The sequence below is a fragment of the Castanea sativa genome, chromosome 3, assembly GCF_040712315.1.
Source record: "Castanea sativa cultivar Marrone di Chiusa Pesio chromosome 3, ASM4071231v1".
Classification (NCBI taxonomy): domain Eukaryota; kingdom Viridiplantae; phylum Streptophyta; class Magnoliopsida; order Fagales; family Fagaceae; genus Castanea; species Castanea sativa.
Genome location: NC_134015.1, coordinates 44,206,128 through 44,229,990, shown reverse-complemented (window position 1 = coordinate 44,229,990; position 23,863 = coordinate 44,206,128). Strand labels below are relative to the sequence as shown.

At 35.2% G+C, this 23,863-nt stretch overlaps 1 pseudogene; it reads right to left on the bottom strand.

Moving 5' to 3' along the window:
• Nucleotides 1-1,962: 1,962 nt before the first annotated feature.
• Nucleotides 1,963-21,335, bottom strand: LOC142629013 (putative multidrug resistance protein; annotated as a pseudogene).
• Between the last annotated feature and the right edge of the window lie 2,528 nt (nucleotides 21,336-23,863).

Genomic DNA, 23,863 nt, shown 5'->3' with positions numbered 1-23,863 from the left:
AATAAAAATAACCAAGAAGATGAACTAGATCACAGGAACACAAGAACATGAACCCAAATCATAAGAACACAAGAATACGAACCCAGAGCATAAGAACACAAATCCAGATAACAAGAACAGTACTCAAAAAATGGTGTTGTGTTCTTCCACAAAAATCAAAACCTAAACCATCAATAAAAGGTGTTGGAGTGGCGGTGAAGGAGAGTTTTGTGGGGACGATTATGGAGGCGAGATCATCGTGGTCAAGGGGCTGAGGATTGCTAATCGGATTTTGGTGGGTTTGCTTGGTGGGTTTGGGGCTGAGGATTGTGGTAGATTGACGTGGTGGGCCGTGGGTTTCTGGCGGTGGAGAACGGTGAGTTCTTGTGGGTTTCAGGCGATGGAGATCGGTGCGTTCTTGTGGGTTTCTAACGATGGAGATCAGTTGGGTTTTTGGGTTTCTAGATCGGTGTGTTGTGGTGGGGGTCGTGGGTGATGGGTTTTGGCGTGGATCGGCATGGTGGTGTTGGCTGTGGGCGATGGGTTTGCCTCTTGAGTCTCTTGACCCCTTTTGTTATTATCCTCTGTTTGGTTCAATCTACAAGAAACAGAGATATCACATTACACCCTCTCTCTCTCTCCCTCAAAGCTTCCATGGCCGAACCTTGATCATCTCAGCGCCTCTGCCACCATGGTTTTGCTCGTAAAGCCCTTTCTGATCTCACCCAGCTCTCTTTATTTGCTTTGCACCGAGGTTAGCCGCAGCTGAACCACAATGGACCATAACCACCACCAGTGATAGCGGTGGTTTACGGCTATGGTTTATTCACTTTCTTCTTCTTCTTCTTCTTTTTTCTCTTGGGTTTGGGAATTTAGATTTGGTTGTTAAGATCTGATGTTGTTGCCTACATGTGCTTTGGTTTGGATTTTGATTTCAAATGTATTTGGATTATGTGAATCAATGGGTATGGTGGATTTTGGTTTGAAATTTTCTTAGATTTTGTTGTTTGTGTTGCTGTGGGTGTAAATTTATGATTTGGGGTTTGCTTCAATTTATGTCTAATATGGTGTTATAATAATTTCCATAGAAGAAAAGAGCAATGAGATCTGGTTCAGCCAAAAAGAGCAACCAACGGAAAACTCTCCTTTCCCCTTTTAGTTTTTAATTCTTTGAGTACTGTTCTTGTTATCTGGGTTTGTGTTCTTATGCTCTGGGTTCATATTCTTATGTTCTTATGATCTGGGTTCATGTTCTTGTGTTCTTGTGATTTGGTTCATCTTCTTGGTTATTTTTATTCAAATATGATGTATTTTTATGTTTTAAATTTTCTTTTTATGCTTTTTAATTCTGTTAAAATTAATATATATTTTAAATTTATTTGCTGATGTGTCATGGTGATGTGAAATTTTTTATAATATTTTAATTCCTCCGGCAACCACCTCAACAATTTCCGTCAGTTGACTGACGGAAATGACGAAAATAACACGTGTTAATTGGTTTAGGGACTAAAATTGCATTTATGCCTAAAATAAATAAATAAATCACATGTTATTATTGCAGAATGAGTTGTTATTAAGCAATCTAATCTTGAACATAATCTGATCAGTGAATTTGTCTTAGAAAGTATTGAATTTGTGATAAATAATCACTTATCCTAAAACCCTATACTAATGGGAGAGATTGAATATAATCACGTAATCAATATTCTAACATTCCTTTTCACGTGTGAACCTAGTCTAGGAATATTTTAACTTACGGAAATCTTATTACACACTCACTAATGCACAATTACACAATCATGCGTTTTGTACATGGAGTATATAATAAAGAGAATGTGACTATCATTACTCACTAAATTATTCATTCAATATTTGACAACTTGAACATCTTCTAATGCATTGGTCTCCCTTCTTTATGAGAAACTTGTGTTATTACATATTACACAATGCACATTACACATACACATTATCTTTGACTCATACTTAAGAGGAATGGCTGTTTTGTAGCTGAATTAGAGAATAGTACGCCCCGCCACTTCCAATAGCGAGTAGGCTGGAGTGTGATCCTAGTTCCACAACCTTCCCATTACTTATCACAGCTATGGAATCTGCCTTCTGTATTGTGGACAATCGATGCGCTACAATTACACATGTTCTGCCTACCATCATCTTCTCTGGTGCCTCTTGGACTAGGTTTTCTGAAGTACTATCGAGTGCACTGGTTGCCTCATCCAAAAGAAGTATTTTTGGGTTCTTCAGTATAGCTCTAGCAATTGCTATCCTCTGTTTCTGGCCTCCTGATAGTTGAACTCCTCTTTCTCCACAGTAAGTTTCATAACCATCACTAGTAGAACTGTGATAGTGACGTTATTATCAAGGTGACGGAACATTAAGAAGCTGACGGAAGTTCACTCGTTACATACTAAATGCACGTCAAGAAACTGACGACAATACGCTATCCGTCAACTGCTGTCATTGACGCCTCTTTAGCATTCATAGCCATGCCCCTCACGCAGCAATATTTAGCTGACGGATCATGTGGACGAGTCAGGGGTGACGACCTTGGCTGATGTCCTTGGCTGACGGACCACGTTGGCGTACGTAAGCTGACGACAGTATAAGAGTTACACGTTGGCTGACGACCTTTGCAGGTGAAGGCTGAAGGTATAATCCAACTTTCATTTTTAGCCTATCTTAACCTCTGCCTATGTGAATATAAGGAAAGTTCTTGCGCTACGCGTTCGACTTAGTTAAGAAGATCCCTATAAGGAAAGGGCTCAACACAATAGGCAAAGATCCGTGAATTACTCTTTTTAAAAGGGAAAGTACTTCTTCACCAAGGCGCATATTTCTGCCACACACCACTATATATACCCCAAGACCCCCATGACCCAAAGGTACGCACAAATACCTCAACTCTGGCACTCTAGGGTTGTTCAAAGATTCTAATTTGATCGTCGGAGGGTCTTTGGCCGGCACCACACCGGTGCTCTCTGTCGATCACCTACTTTTTTCTTCGCAGGTGTTGCTTCAAATCGGTGGAGTACTAGCAGCTTACTGGTGATCTCTTAGGCATCATCAAACTGCATTTCAGAAATGGAACTTTACCATGAAGAAACTTGATGTAACATTTTTTTTTTTTTTTTTTGTAGCAATATAAAGAGATGTCCATACCTTATGAATTCATGAGCATTCGCAAGCATTGCTGCCTTCCTTACTTCATATTCTGTAGCATCCTCTGTTCCATAAGCAATGTTCTCACGAATAGTTCCTGCAAAAAGGGTGGGTTCCTGACTTACTAATGCAATATATGACCTTAACTTCCTCAAATTGTAGCGCTTGATGTCACTCCCATCTATCAGTACAGATCCCTCTAGGGGGTCATAAAATCTTTCAATCAACCCAATGACAGTGGATTTGCCTGAACCACTTTGTCCTACAAGTGCAATGGTTTTTCCAGCTTCAATCTTGAGACTTAGGCCCTTAAAGATCATTTGTTCAGGCCTTGCTGGGTAAGAGAAAACCACTTTCTTGAGTTCTATCTGACCCCTTATGGATTTTTTTTATTTTAACACCATTGTGGTCTTCAGGGTCAATCTCACTTTTTCTGTCTATGATTGCAAAAATTGATCTAATGGCGCTGCTACCTTTGGCTATATCAGAAGTCATGCTTCCTGCATCTGCAATGTTCTTACCAGTGCTGATCAAGATGAAGAAAGCTTGAAAAAGGTTTTTGGGGGCAACTAGTTTCTGATTCATTAGTCTCCCTCCATACCTGAAAGTCACAGCTATAGCAGCTGTTGTCAAAAATTGAGAACTGAACAGACCCAAACCAGAAAACCATGATGCTTTGATACTCACCTTCCTGAAACCTTTCATTACTGCTTCAAATAGACCCAATATTCTTTCTTGAGATGAAAATGCAGTGATAGTGCTGTGGTTGATGGTAGCTTCACTTGCTAGTTGACTGCCCTCACTTTGTGCTTTCTTAATTTTTGCAGACATACTTTTTATTAGAACACTCTTAGAATAGAAACTTGCAATGAGTAAAGGCTGCATGGCAATCATTACAATGGATACCCTCCACGAAGCTAATAATCCAAGTGCAAAAGCTAGGGAGGCACTAAAGGAAACCTGAACTAGCAGTGACATACGTTCTGCAATGAGGGAGCGAACCGTGTTGGCTTCAGTGGCTAAGCGTACACAGATGGCTGCACTTGTGTTATCATCTTCATCAAACCATCCTATCTCAAAGGTTAGCAATTTCCCGAGCATCTTTTCGCGCACCCTTTTTGTAAACGCTCTCCCATAATTGCAAAATTGTAATGCTGGCAGAGATTGGCAATGAAGCTGATAACTCCCAGGCTTAAGAAGATAAAGCAATAGAATATAATTTTTTATTCGATGGTGGATTTGTCTTCGAAGTAAACTGAGATGATTGTTCCCAAGCAATAGGCATGAAGTGACTGAACCATTCCCGAGCCAGCAGCCCCTAGACATCCAAGTAAAGCTTGCTTCCACTCGGGCATTCATTTTCAGTAAACGCCATTCAGAAAATTGGGTTGCTTGGAATGAATGTGCAAGGTTGATGGAAAATTTTGAGCTGTCAGTGTGGGCTGGGGTACTATACATACTACTGATAGATGTCTGGGGAGTCCTCGCAAAATTCGCCATTCTGTTATATGTATCTTTTGTTTGATAATAGGAACTACTGAATGCTTCATTTTCCATGGATGATTGCTGCAACTGCACCATTTTGCTATAGGCCCCGCCCTTTCCACTGTTCATGTCCATTAGCTCGTCATGAGAACAAGATTCAACCACTTTTCCTGATTGAAGAACGACTATCAAATCAGTCTTACTGATTGTGGAGAGGCGGTGGGCAATGATAATTGTTGTCCTTCCTTGTGAAGCCTGGTCCAAGGCTTCCTGCACTAGTCTTTCAGACTCTGCATCCAAAACACTCGTGGCTTCATCAAGTAAAAGAATTTTTGGGTCTCTGATCAAGGCTCTTGCTATGGCAATCCTTTGTTTTTGCCCTCCGGACAATTGAACCCCAAATTGCCCTACCTGAGGTACAAGAAAAACCCAAAGTCAAATTTCAGCATTGGGTCCAAACTTTTTTTTTTTTTTAAAACAGCATTGAATCAAAACTTTTTCCAAGGTTTTTATTGGAATATGGACTAAAAATCGTGGCTTACCTGAGTTTCATATCCTTGAGGTAGTTTAATGATGAAGTCGTGAGCATTTGCAGCCTTAGCTGCTTGTATTATAATTTCCATTGGAGCATCTTCCTTGCCAAACAGAATATTCTCTTTTATGGATGTTGCAAAGAGAACAGGCTCTTGGTTAACTAATCCCATATGGGATCTCAACCATTTAAGCTGTAGTCTCTTTATTTTGTACTTATCAAGGAGAATATCTCCTTTTTCCGGGTCATAAAATCTTTCAAGCAAAGAAATGATAGTAGACTTGCCTGAACCACTGCCTCCAACAAGACCTACTGTCTTTCCAGCTTGAACTTTGAGATTGAATCCTTGAAGAATTGGAGTATCAGGTCTTGATGGGTAGCTAAAGTCAACATCTCTAAATTCGATTTGTCCTCTCACACTTGGAAGAATCTTTCCTTTTTCTTCTTCGGAGTCTATAACAGGTATCCGGTCAATCATCTCATGAATTTGGGTAGCAGCAGCTGTTGCCTCTATGATGAAAGATAGATTTGGGAGTGCATTCATAATGGACCTGAAGATACAAGTTGAAGCTGTGAATAGCGACAACACAAATTTCCCCAGGGAAAAAAAGGATACCAATTCTAGTAAAATTCTTTATTCTTTCATTAAGTACAAACTTCTTTTTTCAACACTCTAAAGGTCCAACTTTTATTAAGTAAACTGAACTTGAAAAGACTTACTATTTCCTAAATTACTGGGAGAATTCCCAAATTATTTTAGGACATTTTTTTTTTACATATTGAAGATACTCTGTCTGTAACATCACTGCATTCACCATACTTTATACTTAAATGTCATATTTGTGTTGGATTCATGAAATTATATATTTTACCATGCACTACTGGCAAGCGCTTCCCAAGCATAAACTTGTCATTGCATATCATAGAGTCAAACAATAGGAAGAATGATAGCAGATTAGCAGTATGTAGTAAAGCAACTCACACTCCTCCCACCATGATGCAGACTCCAGCAATGAAAACAATGCCGCCCGTCTCACTTCCCTGAATGACAAGAACACTTCCAACCCAAGCCTGGAAAGCCCAAACTGCATAAATCGTCCCCATGCTCCCTATCAGCAACCCCTTTTTCAAACCTTGCTTTATGCCTAGCTTCATGCTTTTCTTGGGTGCGCAGCTAAATCTATGTAGTGTTTGATGCTCCCCCACATATGAATAGGTAGTTCGGATTGATGAGATTGCTTGTTCTGCAATGCTGCCAGCAATCCCATAAGCATCATTCATTTTTGTTCCTAGGCCCTTCAGTACCTTACTAAATCCAATTCCCGGAGCAATAAAAAAGAGTGTCAATGGAAAAGCAGCTAGTGCAAGTCTCCAAGAAAGCAGAAATGCAACTGTGAGGCTCAAGATGAACGATGTGAGGTGAGCCAGGCAGTTGGGTATCTACAGTAAAAGAGAAATATTTGATGATGTTAATTACAATAGCATATAGAAGAGGAAAAGAGTATTTCTCAGGCAATAAAAAACCTTCTCAGCTATCGTGTCTTGGATTATATGGGCATCAGAAGAGATGGTAGAAATGACTTTGAAGGAAGTGGAAGAAGTAGCATTGGTGTCAAAGTAACCAACTTCTTGCCTGAGGACTGCCTTTAAGTATTCCATTCTTATGCAATTTGCTTGTCTCTCTGCAGTTCTTGTCCAACATATTCCTTCTGTCAAGCATGAACATGTACATGCATATCAAAGGTGTTAATTTTGTATCTGTGCATCGAAATTGAAATATTATTATTGTACTATATCAGTTTGGTTTTAAAAATTGCTGTACTATATCCTGATTTGTCATTTTCTTCTAATCAATCATACTGCTGATTCAATTAATGTTCAGTCGGAAGACCCAAAAGAAGCACTACCATGGCTTTAGGTAGAAGTGAAACAATGCCAAAATCTATACTTGATCCATTCATTTCACATTTCTTACTTTGTTACAGCTAGAAAAAAGCAAAATGCAAAGGCCATGGAAGAAAAGGACTATACAAATAGGACTTCAATTTTGATGAAGCCTCTAGAGATGAAAGATGCAGGCACAGAGCTAAACCAAACCAACTGATAGGAAAGCTTGGACTTCAAAATTTGTGATGGGCATGTCTTGATATTATTAACCTGACCAGGTTTGGATTGGATAGCAAGTCAGCACAAGGCTTTGATCCTCAAGCAACTCAACAAACAGGCTTGCTGCTCCAGAGCCCTTCCTCTCTTTTTTTTTTTTTTCTTTTTTTTTTCCCCTTTATTATTATTATTTTTTGGTTTGGGGGGTTGGGGGTGGGGGGAGATAAGTACATGAATCAAAATATTCTTACCAATGAAAGCTGATATCCCAACTCCAATGGCAACATAAAACAGCTTGAGTGCGTACTGTAAGGACACATGACAGCCCCTTAGTCACGTCTTTAAAGTAAATCAAATTCAAGCCAGTGTTTGAAATATCCTAATTATTTTTTTATAATGTCTATGCAGCTCAAATTTAATAGATCACTTGAGGGAATTTTCAGTACATAATTTTGTATAAGCTTTACTTAAAGCAAGTAGTAACTATGGTGTTTAATACAACAGTTACACTATATTGTTCAAGAAAACTTATCAATCTGCCATTGAATACTTTGCATACCTTGTCAACGACCTCATTTGGGATATCAAAACCAGCTCCTGAAAAATCATTTTTCAAACCGCTGAGAATGAAAATAGTGAGCGGGGTCATCGAGCCATCACCAATGCTACCCAGAGTCCCAAACAACATGAGTAGCTTGTCCAAGGCATCCGAATATGAAAAAAGGCCAATTTTGCTCTTCATATCAAAATGCTGAGTATAAAACTGGAATTCCAGGAACCAATTCACCTTCTGATGAAAACTAAGCCTTTGTCAGTTAAGTTATTCCAAGTAACATCCATATATATATGTCTTTAATCCAACACAATTTTCTAACTATATTTTATAGGAGCTTTTCATTTTTTTTTTTTTTTTTTTGTCAAGGCACCATCTAAAAGAGGTCATTAAAAGGTAGTAGCCACCCATTGGCAAATGAAGTAGACCTTTTTAAATTTTACCATAGCCGGCATTTGGTCTGTTAACTGTGGTCATATCATAAGGAAAGCCTCTACAAATCCTACAGGTTTTTAGCTTTAGCATCTGGATTTTCCTTAGTCATTTTTGGCATTGGTGGGACCCATATAAGTGCAAACCAATAATAGTCCTGTACATTTTAGTCATCGAACTCTTGCCAAAAGTCGGAGAATCCAGTTTGTACTCCCAGGCACAAAAGGCCAACAATATTAATTCAACGAGTCTGCACAATTGGCTGCTAATCATGTGTCATCAATTTATCAAATACATATTACTATAAGCTATCAGATAAAGACTATGGGTTCAAGCTTTCCATTCTCACCTTCCATTGGCAATACCCAATCATCTAAAAAAAAAAATTGAATAACATTTCTACAGTGATATATAACACGTGTCAAAAGAATCTAAGTGCCCACAGCATTATGAGTTTTTGGTTAATACAAACATCAATACTCCAGAATCTGGACACACCTAATAAAGATAAATCATTTGTACTATTTTTTGTATTTCACTTTATATTCCACCGATCATAGCTTATCATGTATTTTTTTTTAACTTTTTTTATAAAATAGCCAAAATTTAAAATGGGAAAAAAAATAAATAAATAAACATATGACAAGTTGTGATTGGTGGAACATAAAGTGAAACACAAAATGTAATACAGAGGATTTGTATTCTAATTTCACACTTTGATGAGTTGTCAACTTATGATAAAAATAACATCAGTTTTACATGGGTCTATCACTAACACTAAACTTATTATATACCAATCTTAACTTGACACTTTATATTCTATCAATCATAACTTATCACGTACTCTTTCTACTTTCCTTATAAAATAGCTAAAATTTAGAAAGTAAAAAAATATTAAACATATTATATCATAATCAAAGGAGCATAAGTGGAACACAAGGAGTTGAAAGAGGATTTGTATTCGAAATTTGTATTCCTAGACTTATTTTAGTCATCCCTAACTCTTCGGATACAATAGGATTTCACATGGCAAATCTATCACTCTACCTTCTCTCATCAATGGAAAAAGAAAGTAACTCTTCTAAGTCAGAACAATTGAGATATCATATGGTCTAGAATTAGCAAGACCAACTTTGTCCAACCAAAACCCATGCAATTAATCAAAAAAAATTTTAACTTTCCTCCTCCAAACTTTTGAGGCCCAACCATAGTAACATTGTAGAAGCCACTGATTCCTTTGGGGGGTCAACTTTACCACAAAGCCCTAACAGACAAACTGTCCCCAATCCATGAGTCCATCTCAAAGAGAAGTTGAATTATAAGACTAGGACCTCTGCTTGATTCCTTTCCCACAGTCAACCATACCACAAAACCCTAATAGACAAAAAGCAAAAACAAAAAACCAAAGAAAACTTTGGCCCATAAATACTTATATACACCATGGACTAGTAGGCCCATTATACCCCCTTCGGCCCAAACAAAAATTTAACGTGAGAGCACGTGCTTGTATAATAGAAAATGATCATATTAACAAACCCAAATTTCACTCTCTGCAAAGTAGGGTAAAAATGCATGATTATTGTAGTAACATTGTAAATTTACACATCTATTGTGCATTTTTTTTTTCTTACATATCTCGAGATAAAATAAGAAAGTATATGATAGTTATTATGTGTGAAGAAAAAAAAACATTTTAAAAAATTGATATTTTAATAAAATGCAATATAAAATAGATAATATTGCTTTAAAAAGTGAATATATAAAAGGTCCCAATTAAGGGTATTAGGGCATGCATTAATAATCTGTTTTAAGAAACTTTTTATGAGTATTTGAAAATGTTGTAAAAAAAGTTAGTTATTTTTTCATTTTCAGATAAAAAGTTTTCTAAAATGGTTTACTATAATCCTATATATAAAAATATATAATAAAAAAAAAAGGCTTTTATGCTAAAATAGACTAGATTTTTTGCCAAGCCTATGCAAAATGCTCTAAAAATTCAATCTACACCACGTGTAAAGCAGGGGAAATAGGATGCATTGTAAGCAATGTATCTACACTGCACTAAATTACCCCCCTTGAACTCTTTGGCCCCCAAATAATAATGAAAATTCTGATAGCGATTCAAGTTTTCAGGTAACCAGAGTTAATGTATTGTACCTGGCAAGGGAAACAACTAATTAAATACTTAGATAAGAAATAAATGGAAGAAAAAAGACTAACTTTCCGTATGTAATTTGAAAAGGCAGTAGAAGCCTAGAAGGGAAAACAAAAGTGCAAAACTGCACATTTTTGGAGTCTTTTTAAATGGAAATATGCAAGCAATAAATTACAAACCTGACATATGTCTTATATATATAATTGTAAATTATGTGTTCTAAATGTGAGTAGTCACACAAATCTAGCTAATAATTACTAATGTGTTAAATTCCATAACAGTGACAGGTTTTTCAAAAGGAATTTAAAAAGGAATAGTAAACATTCAAACACTTACTAATTTGGAATTTTTTTTAGAAGGCTCAATATTCTATAATTATTTTACTCAAAAAAAAAATTCTATAATTACATCAATATAGTGCCCAACGGTTGGACATGGAGCAATTGAAATAGTAGAGAAATGATATATCCACAACATTTTTACAACATTTTTACAACAAATCCTAAGTGGCAGGATGTTACTGGTTGTTATTGTTAGGGCAAAAAAGTAATCTTAGTATTAGGTTCAAATTTGAACCAATAACAATTAACCACCTATGATTTGTTGTAAAAATGTTGTGGACGTAGCACCTCTCGAAATAGTAATAGTGCTCAATTATGGACTCATTTATGTGCATATTTCTACCATATAGCATTGTAACCGGCCAAAGAATGCTAAAAAATTGCAGAAGCAATTTAAGGAAAAATAATGCATATTTGTGGACATATGTATTTAACCTATTTAACATGAAAATGGTAAAAGAAATAGTGCTATTTAAGGAGATGATGATACAGTAGTTTTAAGTTAATACGTGTATTTATTATTGACACATAACAAATAAGTAGTCAATAGAGTTGTCCAAGTCATCACATGCGATATGTGTCATTGTAGCATGCTTTGAGAAATAGATACATGTCACCGTTGCATGCATACTTCATAGGTGGGATCCAACTTATATACTAGTGTATGTCCTGCACAATGTGCAGGCTATGTAAAGTATATATCCGAAAATTATAAAAAAAAATTTATTAGTATGGTATTACAATTTTCATTAATTATTAAAATCTACCATTATCATAGTCTAATAATATAAAACATTTTGATAAAAAAAAAATCAAAGATAAATAACTCCATAAATAGACTAATTTTTTTTCTTCGATAGTGAGATTCTCCTGTATATTTCTATTAGTGTTGGATGTTTACCATCACGATGTAGTTAAAGTAACTATATGTGCATGAGGTATAGTCTTCTCTTTTGATATAGGCTTTGGTCTTCTTTTTTGTTAATTATTTGGTCTTAATAAAGAATAGCAAATGAGAAAGGTAATTCATTAGTAAATAAAATTAATTGGTGTTTTGCATTAATAATAAAGAAGGCAATTATCAGAAGCGAACGTCATAAGTTGAAACTTTATTTAAAAAAAAAAAAATCAATTGAGAAGGAAAACAATTTGTCTATCTTGACTTTTCAACTTGCTTTGGTAACTTTGCTTACAGTAAATCTAGCAACTTTCTCTCCTACATAAATTCTTTTGGAAGAAGAGCAAACCTTACTTTGGAAACTTTTCTCACTATTTTCCCAAGAAGAAATGGGACAAAAGGAGAAAATATAATATATGACGTGAGGTGTATGTTGGAAAATATAACTATATATGCAAGATGTCAACAGTTAAACTAACAAAAAAATTTTAAGAATTCTAACAAAATTCCATTATAAATTCAAAACTGAACTTTTACAGTATTATAAATCCGCTTAGATAATAAGAAGATAGTGATGTATCTCCAAAATTTAAAGGACATATTTCAAAGAAAATCCAAATTCTATTTGAAAACAATAATTAATTTGAGTAATTTGTGTAACAATGATGGGCTAAAGAAGGAAGCTATCGACATACACCTTTTCAATTAATACCAGATTTGACCACAAATTTTCAATTCAAAAACCCTTAAAGCACTTTTACCTAACAAACTAACAATAATGCACTAGATTTGCAGTGTACAATAATTCGTATATCTCACTGCATGGATTCTAACCAGAAAAATATATCTTTTCTCTATTACTTTGAGAAAAGTTATTTTAATCTACAAATTACAAAATTAGTATCGTCTTCATTTTTCATGTTTAATGGAGTGTCAATTTCACAATTAATGTTTAAATTTTTTTTATTTATTTAATAGCCTATATTACAGCACATCAATTTTTGTGTGGATAGGATATCATATCACATATAGTTTTATAATTATAAAATTGGACCATATGTGTGTGTATATATATATATATATGCGTGCGTGTGTACGTCGACATAGAGATGGAAAAATTGCACCCCATGCACGCGCACACACACATCCTTTTGCTATATAGTTGAATACAGGTCATCGGCGCCGATTAAATTTATGACTTCAATTTTCAACCCTTATTTCTGGAAGAAGACCTCGTAGGGTCCAACTAAGATCAATCATTAGCCGTATTTCGGTTCAGTGTCATCAGTGGCAACCCTAGCTAGTTCCTTAAAGCACGCAAAACAGAGAAGATGGGTATACCTGGGCCAACCTGGTGCAGTTGAGTTGTTTGATGTGCTTAAATATTCTCTAATAAGCAACTTTTTTGTACGTGTTCTGCTATTGTCCATACGAAGAGAATTTTTGTAAAATCGGTATATGTGTCACAAGGATTAGTGCCCGTTTGTTTCAACGTTTTGAGCCCAAAAGTCACGTTTTGAAAAAAGTCAGCCCTTTATGTGCGTTTGGTTCAGCACAAAACGCAACTTTTTGAAAAAAGTTGCGTTTTATATTTGTGAAGAAACGCGCATATCACTGAAAGGAGCTCAGAGCTCCATTTTGGAAAAAGCCAGTGCACGTTTGAATTTATCCGTTGGACTCACAGGGCAATTATCAAATTACCATTTCACACCATTCCTCGTTCCTTTCATCTCTCTGCTTTGCCCTCTGCCCTCTCAATAATAAATTTCCAAATCCAAACACAAAAAAATCTATAACAAATTCCCAAATCAGCTAAGGAAAATAAAAAATCAATCCCTTGCAAATTAGGATTCCTCAAAAAAAAAAAAAAAAAAAAAAAAAAAAAAAGAATATAGCAAAATCAGAAGAGATCAAGCAGCAGAATCACACAAGAAGAAGAAGAAGAAGAAAAAAAAAGAAAGAGCTCTGCGGAATGATACTGGAATGTTCTGGAGGAAGATCAAGCACAGTAGAATCACGCGGCCAGAGAATTTTTTGTCGACGTTGACGGAGAGATTGGAGTGCGTGAGTGATGGAGGGAGGTGTCGTACCACCACCTTCGTCTTCTCCGATGGCTCTTTCATCAATTTCGTCCCCAAATCTCTCTCACTCTCTCTGTGTTTTCTTTTTTCTCTGTGTGTGTGTGTGTGTGTGTGTGTGTGTGTGTGTGTGTGTGTGTGTGTGTTTTGGTTGCTTTCTCTGTGTATTTTGGGTGAGGACGAAAAGCTGAAGAAGAGAAGAGACTTTCTGTGTATTTTGAGTGAGGATGAAAAGCTGAAGAAGAGAAGAGACAAGAGAGTGACTAGTGAGTGGAGGAAAAGAAAAGAAAAGATATTTGATGGGAATGGGGGAAGAAACGGGTGGATGAGGAAAAAGGTAGGAAATTAACTTTTTTTTTTTTTTTGCCTCCTGGAGTGGGACACGTGGAAATGAAAATCTACTTTAAACAAAATTTCAATTGTGTTAAAATGCAACAAATTTTCATAATAGTTGAGGTATCAAATATTTCATATGTCAAAATAAAAAATAAATAAATAAATAAAATATTAGACTAGGATTGACCACAACAAAAAATAAAGAGTATTGTAAAAATATTGTGACATTTTATTATATCTCTAAATTTTTTAAATTAGCACTATTTTTTTAGAAAAAAAAATAGTGCTATTGATAGAATATTTTTATAACAATTTCATAATAAAGTTTATCTAGTAAGTTGTTATTGGTTTTCATCTAGACCTACTAGTGACATTATTATTTTTTTCTACCCTTAACAACTTGTCATATAAACTTTATTGTGAAATTTTTGTGAAAATATTGTATCCATAACTTGCATTAAGAGAGGAAATTAAAACAAAGAATTCTCTTTTTATATATCTTGTCCTTTTTGGTAATTTATAACTCAAAATGCCACTTTTATAAGTGCTAACCAAACACTCAGCTTTTTCAAAAAGCACTTTTTAACAGCTTTTACCAAACACTCAACTTTTTCAAAAAGCACTATTTCATTATGCACTTTTTGAAAACTCAACTTTTTTATTATGCACTTTTTCAAAAAGTCCAACCAAACTCACCCTTAACCTTTTAAACAGTATGTGTCACAAGGATAAGTGGGCTTTTTTTTTTTTTCTTACCCTCCATGGTAGGACAACCTTAATTGTAAGAAAAAGTTTCTGTTTTTATATATAACTAGAATTATGCTCATGCGATGCATGGCTTAATCAAAATTTATATGTAAATAATTTTTTTAATAATTTAATAAAAGTAAATGAATATTTTACTTTTAAATTACATAATCAATGCATGTTGTGTGAAACTAAGGTATCATAAAAGGTATATATACCAACGAAGGTTGGCCTGAGTTTAAGGGGCTCTGGTCGCTTAAGTAAGTGATCTTGGTTTCGAGCCCTTGTGGATGCAGCAAACTTTCTTGGGAGAGGTCTCCGCCTTGGTGCCCGACAGTACCTTGAAGGATTAGTCCTAGGATAAAAACCTAGGGACACCTTGGGAAACCAAAAAAAAAGGCATATATATATATATATATAATTGAATGGAAGATGGTAGAGGTACCTATATAAAGGCATATATATAAAATGAGTTTCAATAATACATTGAACTTTAAGGCTCAATTAATCACATATATTTAACCCTTGAATTTAATAGTTAAAAACAATCCAAAACAATAATTGAAATCATGTTTAAGTGAAACCTCAATTCAATAATTAAGAACAATCTAAATTATTAAACATTTAAAATTTGAAGTAGAGAGAGACTCACATGAAAATTTAATTTTTGTTTTTGAAAGCATGGAAGAAGGCACTAAAACTTGGTAGGGTGAGTTTCACTCAAGTTTAAGTCCTGTGTGTTGCACGCTACATTTGTGTGTATATGCATGAAAAATGATATGAATTTAATATTTAGTGTAGAAAAGAGATTGTGTAGTCTTACCTCTATCTAGCTAATTCTTGTTATAATTCCTTCGTGTAGCATGTGTAGATGCATGAAAAATTATCTGAATTTAACATTTATTGTAGAAAAGAGGCGGTGTAGTCGTACCCCTATCTAGCTAATTCTTGTTACAATCCATTTGTTTTACAGGGAGAGAGAGAACCCTTCTTTTATAAATAAATAAATAAAAAAAGTCAGTGGTAATATATAGTAGTTAAGAAATTAATCTTTGGAAGTGGTATCTCAAACGGATTAGTATTTTAATTGTGGGTTGTGGTAGTTAGAAGTTAACGCATAGTAATTAATAATTAGAAAATTACTTTGAAATTATTTTAAACTAATCCCTTAAAAAAGTTTTAGAAGAGTTTAAATCACGTTAATAAATTATCTCTCTATTCAATTTTTTTTTTTTAATCATGTTAATAAAAAGTCACTAGTAAAACTATTATTAGTAAACATTTATTAAGCCTATCTATTTAGCTTTGTTGCCAAATTTATATAAACTCTTTTATTTTATTTTATAAATAAATAGATCAGAGAAAGGAGAAAGGAGAAGAAAAAGAAAATGGTGAGATTTTTAACCTTCTGTGGGATGATGTTTGGAGCCTACGTTTTATTTCAACACGTGGAAAAATTCCACGTCTGGATCTCTCTCCGTCAAGATATAAAGGTTTTCATTTTCTTTTCTCCCTTTTTTTATTTTTTTTAATCTACACTGTATTTGTTATTAAAAACCCTTTCTTCCCTGTATTTCCACATCAATTTCCACAAATTGCAAGCTCCGATTTCATTAAACCCTAATTTTCTGTTCAATGAATTATATTCAAATTCATTGAAAACCTAAAACTTGAAATTAGATCTACTTCAATTTTATAATCATTCACCTTCTAAAATTTGAAAAATTATTAGGTCCACCAAGAGGACCGTTGATGTGCTCTTTTTTGACCTCCCAACCAATAAAATGTTGTTATTTATGCAAATATGACATCATTTGGTAATTTTTATTTTTTATTTATTGTGCTAATTAGGAAACTCACACATACATTTGCATAAATAACATCATCTCATTGATCAGGGAGGACCACATTAGCATTCCTCCTAGTATAAATAATAATTTCTCCTGAAATTAAATCTTAGTCCTAATTAAATCTTTGTCCTAATTCAAAAGCATTTGTAGCGTAAATTAAGCATAATTTGTTGTGTGTTTGTGTTGTTTTAGCATGAGAGATTGGAGAAGGAAGCAGAGATTAGGAGAGTCCAGGAGGAGCTATTGCAAGAAGCTAAAAAGAGGGACCCAATTCCGTGAGCTTTGTGGTTTATGTAGATAATGCCGGCGGTGGTGGTGGTGGTCTGGCCTCTCTTTTTTTACTCCTAATCTCATTCCTGTTGTTAGCTATTTTTTAATTGAAAATTATGAAAGTTGCGGAGCTGGTTGAATTATTATAATAATTGCATTATCTGTTTTAAGCCGATGATGACCATGTCATAAAACATGTTTATTTTGACTGCTTTATGAACCTCTCCACTTTGTTGTATCCACTTGCACTTGTTGTTTGGGAATATGAATGTGGAAGTTGGCATAAATATGACTGTAGTGTGTCTTCAGTGAGTTTTGATAGGCCAAAAATGTATTGACCCCTAGTGATGGATTTATTGATTAATTAGCCAAGTTATTAATTAATCAAATTAACATGCAAACGCGTGGTAGCACAAACAAATCACCAATTAAACTAAGTATGCAACGGAAAATAAATGACACAATGATTTGTTTACGAATGGAGAAAACCTACACAGCAAAAACTCAACTAGGTGATTTTAAGGTCACCACTCCCGAAATTCCACTATTATCACAACAAGTGGTTACAAGTAAAGGAATCCCAAGTACCTTACCAACCTACAGTTGAACCCTTACCCCAATACCCAATTTTACTTGCTCTGTAGTGACAATTTCTCCTTTCCATGCACGGCTCCCAAGTACGTGACTAATCAATTGCGCGGATCCCAGTACGCGACTTCAATCACCAACTAGAGAAGATTGTTGGCTGCAAAGTTCTTCAATTCATCCACACGATGAAGATCAAGAAGATGCTTGGTTACAAACCCCTACGGCGCAAAGACACAGCAACTTCTTCACAAGAGAGATGAACTAGGCAAAAACTTCGTCTCAAGTCACAATTTGCATGAATAAGGATTTCTCAATACTTGTGCAACTTGTATCCCTTTGATGGCCCTTAAGATAATCCTTTTATATGTCTAGGGTTAGGAGAAAAGAAGGCCCAAAGACACATCCACGGATTAAAATCAAAACAGAACTCAGAATCTGTTTTTCTTAAATCTCGACAGATAGAGGTATTGAGATGCTATTGAGCAGCTGTCGAGCCACAGGCTGAAACAGCTCTTTAAACCTCGACATATGCTGTCGAGCTTTAATGAACTTGCACTTTTCAGCTTGTTTCTTGGACAGACTTGATGACTTCAACACTTGATCTTGAAACATAGTTTCTTGAAGTATAAAACTTATCCTAATTCTACCCAATTACAAGTAAAGTGCGTTTTGTCAAAAGATTATCCAATTACATAAATGAATGACATATGTTCTAAACAAGTGAAACACATATGTCCTAACAAGTTCGTTTAACACAATAGAGGCAGTCATTTAACATTCTTTTTGTTTTGGTTGAACATTAATATAGAGATAAAATGCGAACTTATGTTGTTGAGAGAAAGTAATATTGGCTTTCGACTTGCTGGCCCGTGTTTTCTGTGACTTGTGTTGGAAATTGTCATGTTTGGTGTCAAACAACTGTCTATTATTTAGGATGGAATGAGGAGCTGGATATATATATATATGTGTGTGTGTGTGTGTGTGTGTGTGTATGTGTGTGTGTGTGTTGAATTTATGTGCGTGCATTACATGCTAGAAGTCTGTTTATGTATCCACTAAAGCATATAGTAGTATAAGCAAAGAGTTGGGGCAATTCAACCACACATGTTTGCCAAAAAAAATCCACTTTAGTGTTGCATATTTTATTTACAACCTGTCCCAAGCTTGGGGGAAAAGAGGATGGTTGTGGTAGGTTGACAGCTAATATAAAATTTAGTTACTTTATTATGAATAGATTTATTACAACTGCTATTTCTAAATTTTTGAGACTAAGACTTGGTTGTTTTTATTGTTGTATAAATTTAAATACAAAGCACGTTTATATCTTTTATGCATAGCATTTGTTTAAACTTGGAGGATCTTTCTTAGGACCAATGATTAATTTAGCTCTCTGTAGTTTTTGGCTTTGCCTATCTCTAGTAACTTTGCTCCAAGGCTGTCAATAAGACCTAAAGATGGAAGTAGGAGAGTAAGAATCTTTCAATTAGTGATGTTATGAAAGTCTGAAGAAAGTACACATGATGTTCTCTTTGATGAACATAAACTAAACTGTTAGTTTTTGGTAGTAAACATTGAATCCACAAGGAGTTCCTTGAATCCATGAGGGGTTCCTTGAATCCACAAGGTAATAAACTAGAATCCACCAAAGAAAAAATTTGACAAAACGTCCATATTTTTATTAATAATAATCTAATTTGTCTTTAACAACTACAAAACATATAAATACTGAGAAAATAAAACCTTAGGACAATTAGGACACATTTGAAACCCTACTTTGTACTAATTACGAGATTAGGTGGCAAAATAACAAATTTTACCAAAAATTGTAAAATTGAGTTAAATGCAAAATCATAAACTACTGACCTTAAGGGTTGTCCCAAAACAAATAGGATTTTATTCTGACTTTTTAGCAGAAAGTTACTATGGAAACAAAAATTACTATAAACGGCAAAATCACAGTTTTTGGAGGTTAAACGGATAAATTCACCAAAATCAAGGATACCTCGTGGCAAAGCAACAACTATTGCTCAGAAGACCATTTCCTTTCAGCCTGCCAAATTTCATGCGATTTCAACTCTATCGCCCAAATGATATCTACTAGTGTCTTTTTGCCTTGCACGATGTCAGGTGCGCTTGAGAGTCTAGGAAGGCCATACGGCCTGTTCTACATCAGTCTCCCCTACTTGAAAAGAACTCAACCCTAAGCTCCCACTATCTGGCACATCAGGAGAACGGTACACGTGTAAGTCAACAACATTAAGGGTGGAAGAAATATTCATATCTAGAGAAAGAGCAACCACATAAGCATTGTTGTTGAAACTCCCCAACCTCAAGTATCTCAACAACCTTCTTAAAAAATACATAGACATTATCCTTACACCTATGAGTAGCATCTACGTCATACTGCTAAGGTCTACCCAATATTAAATGACACGCATCTATATCAACAACAACATCACAAACTACTTCATCTACATAATATTTGCCCATAGAAAAAGTAACACGACATTGTTGAAAGACAAAGTTTCCGTATACCTTTCTTAATCCAACCTATTTTGTACGGAGAAAGGTGCTTCTTTGTCTTCAACCCCAGCTTGGCAACTAAACTCTTCAATGCGATATTCTCCACCCTGCCACTATCAATGATCAAATCACAAACCCTCTTAGTGATAGTGCAATATGCTTGGAATATCTCATTCCACTAACCACTGTAATCTATCCTTGGTGTGAGTAACAACCTCTAAATCACTAGGGATCTCCCTAATGGCTTGCCTTCTTTATAATTTTGGATCTCATTGAGGTCATAAACATATGGATCAGAACCATTATGCTCTTCTTCACCCTCTTGTTCATCCTCTACCTCGCCCTCTTTTGCCACCACCAGATTCACTACGGTTCACTTAGGGCAAGTACTAGATCGATGCCCTGGTTCTCCACACCTGTAGCACTTATTCCCAGATGGCTTAGCATAGGGATTTTTGTTTGCTGTTAGCTGTACTGTGAAACCTACTACTGCAACCGTGGGTTGGTTAACACTGTTATTCTCTCTAACCATAGGTTGTGAACACGATGTAAACATGGGTTGTTTACCTTTGTTGGTTGTGGAACTGGATGACTTCAAAATACGGTTGGAAAACTTTGAACCTACCCTAAGATGCTGGTATTCTATTTTCTTGGCCAAGGTTACAACCTTATTTAAAGTATATAGGGTTTGTAAGGATATCTGATCTCAGATGGACACCCGCAGCCCGTGTACAACTCTAGACATTCGTTGATCTTCAGTCTCCTCCAAACCATTGCGATTTGCCAACTGGTCAAACTCCTCCATGTACTCATTAACTGTCTGGGTACCCTACCTACAATCCTGGTACTATCTAAACAACTCATGCTGGTAATCTAATGGCAAAAAACGTTCTGCCATGAGCCTCTTCATCCTCCTCCATGACAGTATTTGAAGCTTTCTCTCACAGATATTATTTAAATGAACACAATCCCACCATGTAGATGCTCTTCCTTTCAACTTGTATGCCACTAAACACACCTCCTTGTCATCTAGAGTACCCATATAATCAAAAAACTTATCAACCTCACTGACCCAATCCAGATACTCTTCAATGAAGACACTACCATTAAAGGATGGGAATTCTGCTTTCATACAATAGTCTCTCCGCTCTTGATAATCTAGACCATTATCCCTCGCAAGAACATGAAGATTTTCAAGGACTCCTTTTGCATACTCTTCGTTCTCACTGTTCTCATCATTGTAGTCTTGACGCCTATTCCAACTTGGACCACGATGGGGAAGGCCATGCATTTGGTTATCACGTCCCTCTTTGTCATCACGATTAGAGTTTCGAGTAAGTAGGGCAGCAAGTGCTTTGTGACTCCAGTCCAGTTTCTGCTGGTTTCGTCACAAAACTGTTGATTCTTATCATGATGTCTCTTCACAAAAATCAATCAGCCCTAGTGAGGACTGTGTTGTCGACGTCATTGCCATCGTCATTGTTATGGTGGTCACCATCTTGCCGATTAGCCATCAGACCTAGGTATGTCAAGACTCTGATACCAACTGATGTCGTGGAAGCCTGAAGAAAGCACACACGATACTCTTTTCGATGGACAAACTAAACTATTAGTTTTCAGTAGTAAACCTCAAATCTACGAGGTGTTCCTTAATCCACAAGGTGATAAACTAGAATCCATCAAAGAAAGAATTTGACAAAAAGTTTATATTTTTATTAATTATAATCTGATTTGCCTTAAATAGCTACAAAACATATAAATACTGAAAAAGTAAAACCCTAGGACGATTAGAAAACTTCTGAAACCCTAATTCACACTAATTATGAGATTAGGTGGAAAAATACCGAATTTTACCAAAAATGGTAAATTGAATTAAATGCAAATCATAAACTAATGATCTTAAGAGTCATCTCAAAACAAGCAAGACCTTATTCTGACCTTTGAGAAAGAAAAAATTATTAAGGAAATAAAAATTACTATAAACAACAAAATCACAGTTTTCAAGGACTAAACGAATGAATTTGCCAAAATTATGGGTACTTTGTAGCAAAGCGACGACTATTGCTCAAAAGACCATATTCCTTCAGCCTGCCAAATTTCATGCGATTCTAACTCCATTGCTCAAATGATTTCTACTGATGCCTTTTTGCCTTACGCAATTTTAGACGCACTTGAAAGTCCAAGAAGTTCATGGCTGTCTGTTCTACATCAATTAGAATCTACTCTAGATTAGAACTTAGTTATAATTTTGATGAAGATATGGCATGAAAATGTAAATTCCTTTCTCTTTTTTTGTTCCCGCCGGTAAAGTTCTCTGGAAGCCTTGTGTTCCTTCCATCCATAACATTTAAAGAAAACTCTTTTAACACTCTCAGGCTATATGATTACAGCTTCCTCAAAGCAAACCCTACAAAAGTAACTTGTTAGAATATTTCCTTTATATCAACTTAACACCACATTTCCCTGCTATTCATTATATTTTCATTGGCCATAGGTTAAATATTATTCCCTGTACGTAGAATGTAGATCTGACAGATGACCATCAAAGGACAAAGGCGGAGGCTCTCAAAGTGCTGTTATATTCATTAAGTTTTCTTTGTATCATTAATTCATTTGGTTGCAAGTTTCCTTCCATGAGAAACATTAAGGGCGACTGGGACTATTATATAAGCAAAGAAAATAAACTGAGAGACAGAATAGAGAAGAACCCTTCAGTGCATGTTCACCCAATCAATAACATGGATGTGGTGAATGGTTAAACTTGCAGTGTTTTTCAACTTATATAGCAGATGGTAATGACCCTTTCAAAAGGTTTTGTCATTATTGTTTTGGTATTGTATTTAAATAAAGTAGGTAGAGATCAAACCTTAGTGTGATGGCAAGATCCCTTCATCCTAGCTGTGGTCCTCTACATTCTAGTCATAGAACTCTTGCCAAAAGTTAGGGTAACAAGATAGAGAATCCCTGATAACTTTGTAGTTTGTAGGGCACAAAAGGCCAACAATATTAAACCAACGAGTCTGCACAATTGGCTGCTAATCATGTGTCATCAATTTATCTAATAAAGATTACTATAAGCTACCAGATAGTGATTATAGGTACAAGTTTCCATTCTCCCTCTCGTTGGCAAAACTCAATCATCTAAATATAAAAATAAAATAAAAAAGAATAACATTTCTACAAAGATACATGATAGTGTGAAAAGAATCTAGGTGTCCACGTCATTGTGAGTTTTGGTTAATATAAACAGCAATCCTCTTGATTCCGGAACACACTCCATTTCACACTCAGTTGAGTTGTCAACGTATGATGAAAATAATATCAGGTTTACATGGGTTTACCCAATAGTGGCTCTAAGAATTTTCTTTAGGGTGGTTATTAAGAAATTTAAATTTAAAAAGAAAATAGTAAAAATAAAGCTAAGCTTGAATATATTGACATTGCAACAAAAAAAGATGCAAATACATAAAAGTTTAAAATTTTCCTTCTTCGAGTTTTTATATTTTGAAATCATTGCATAATAGTTCTATTATCAATACTATCAATTACGTCCTTTTTCAATGTACACAACTAATCAATCGTTCATTTACTGATCTCCTATTCAATTACCAACATCTTGCCTAAATAAGTAATAATATAAACAAAATATATCATCCTTTTTTTATGATATGTTTCAACCAATTTTTGTATTTTTTAAACCAATGAAGATCAAATTGATTTAATGCTCCACTAAATATTTTTTGGGAAATCATGGTTAAAAGGTTGACAAGAACCTCTTTGTAAATATACTCTTCTTACTTCATCATGATCATTAAGATG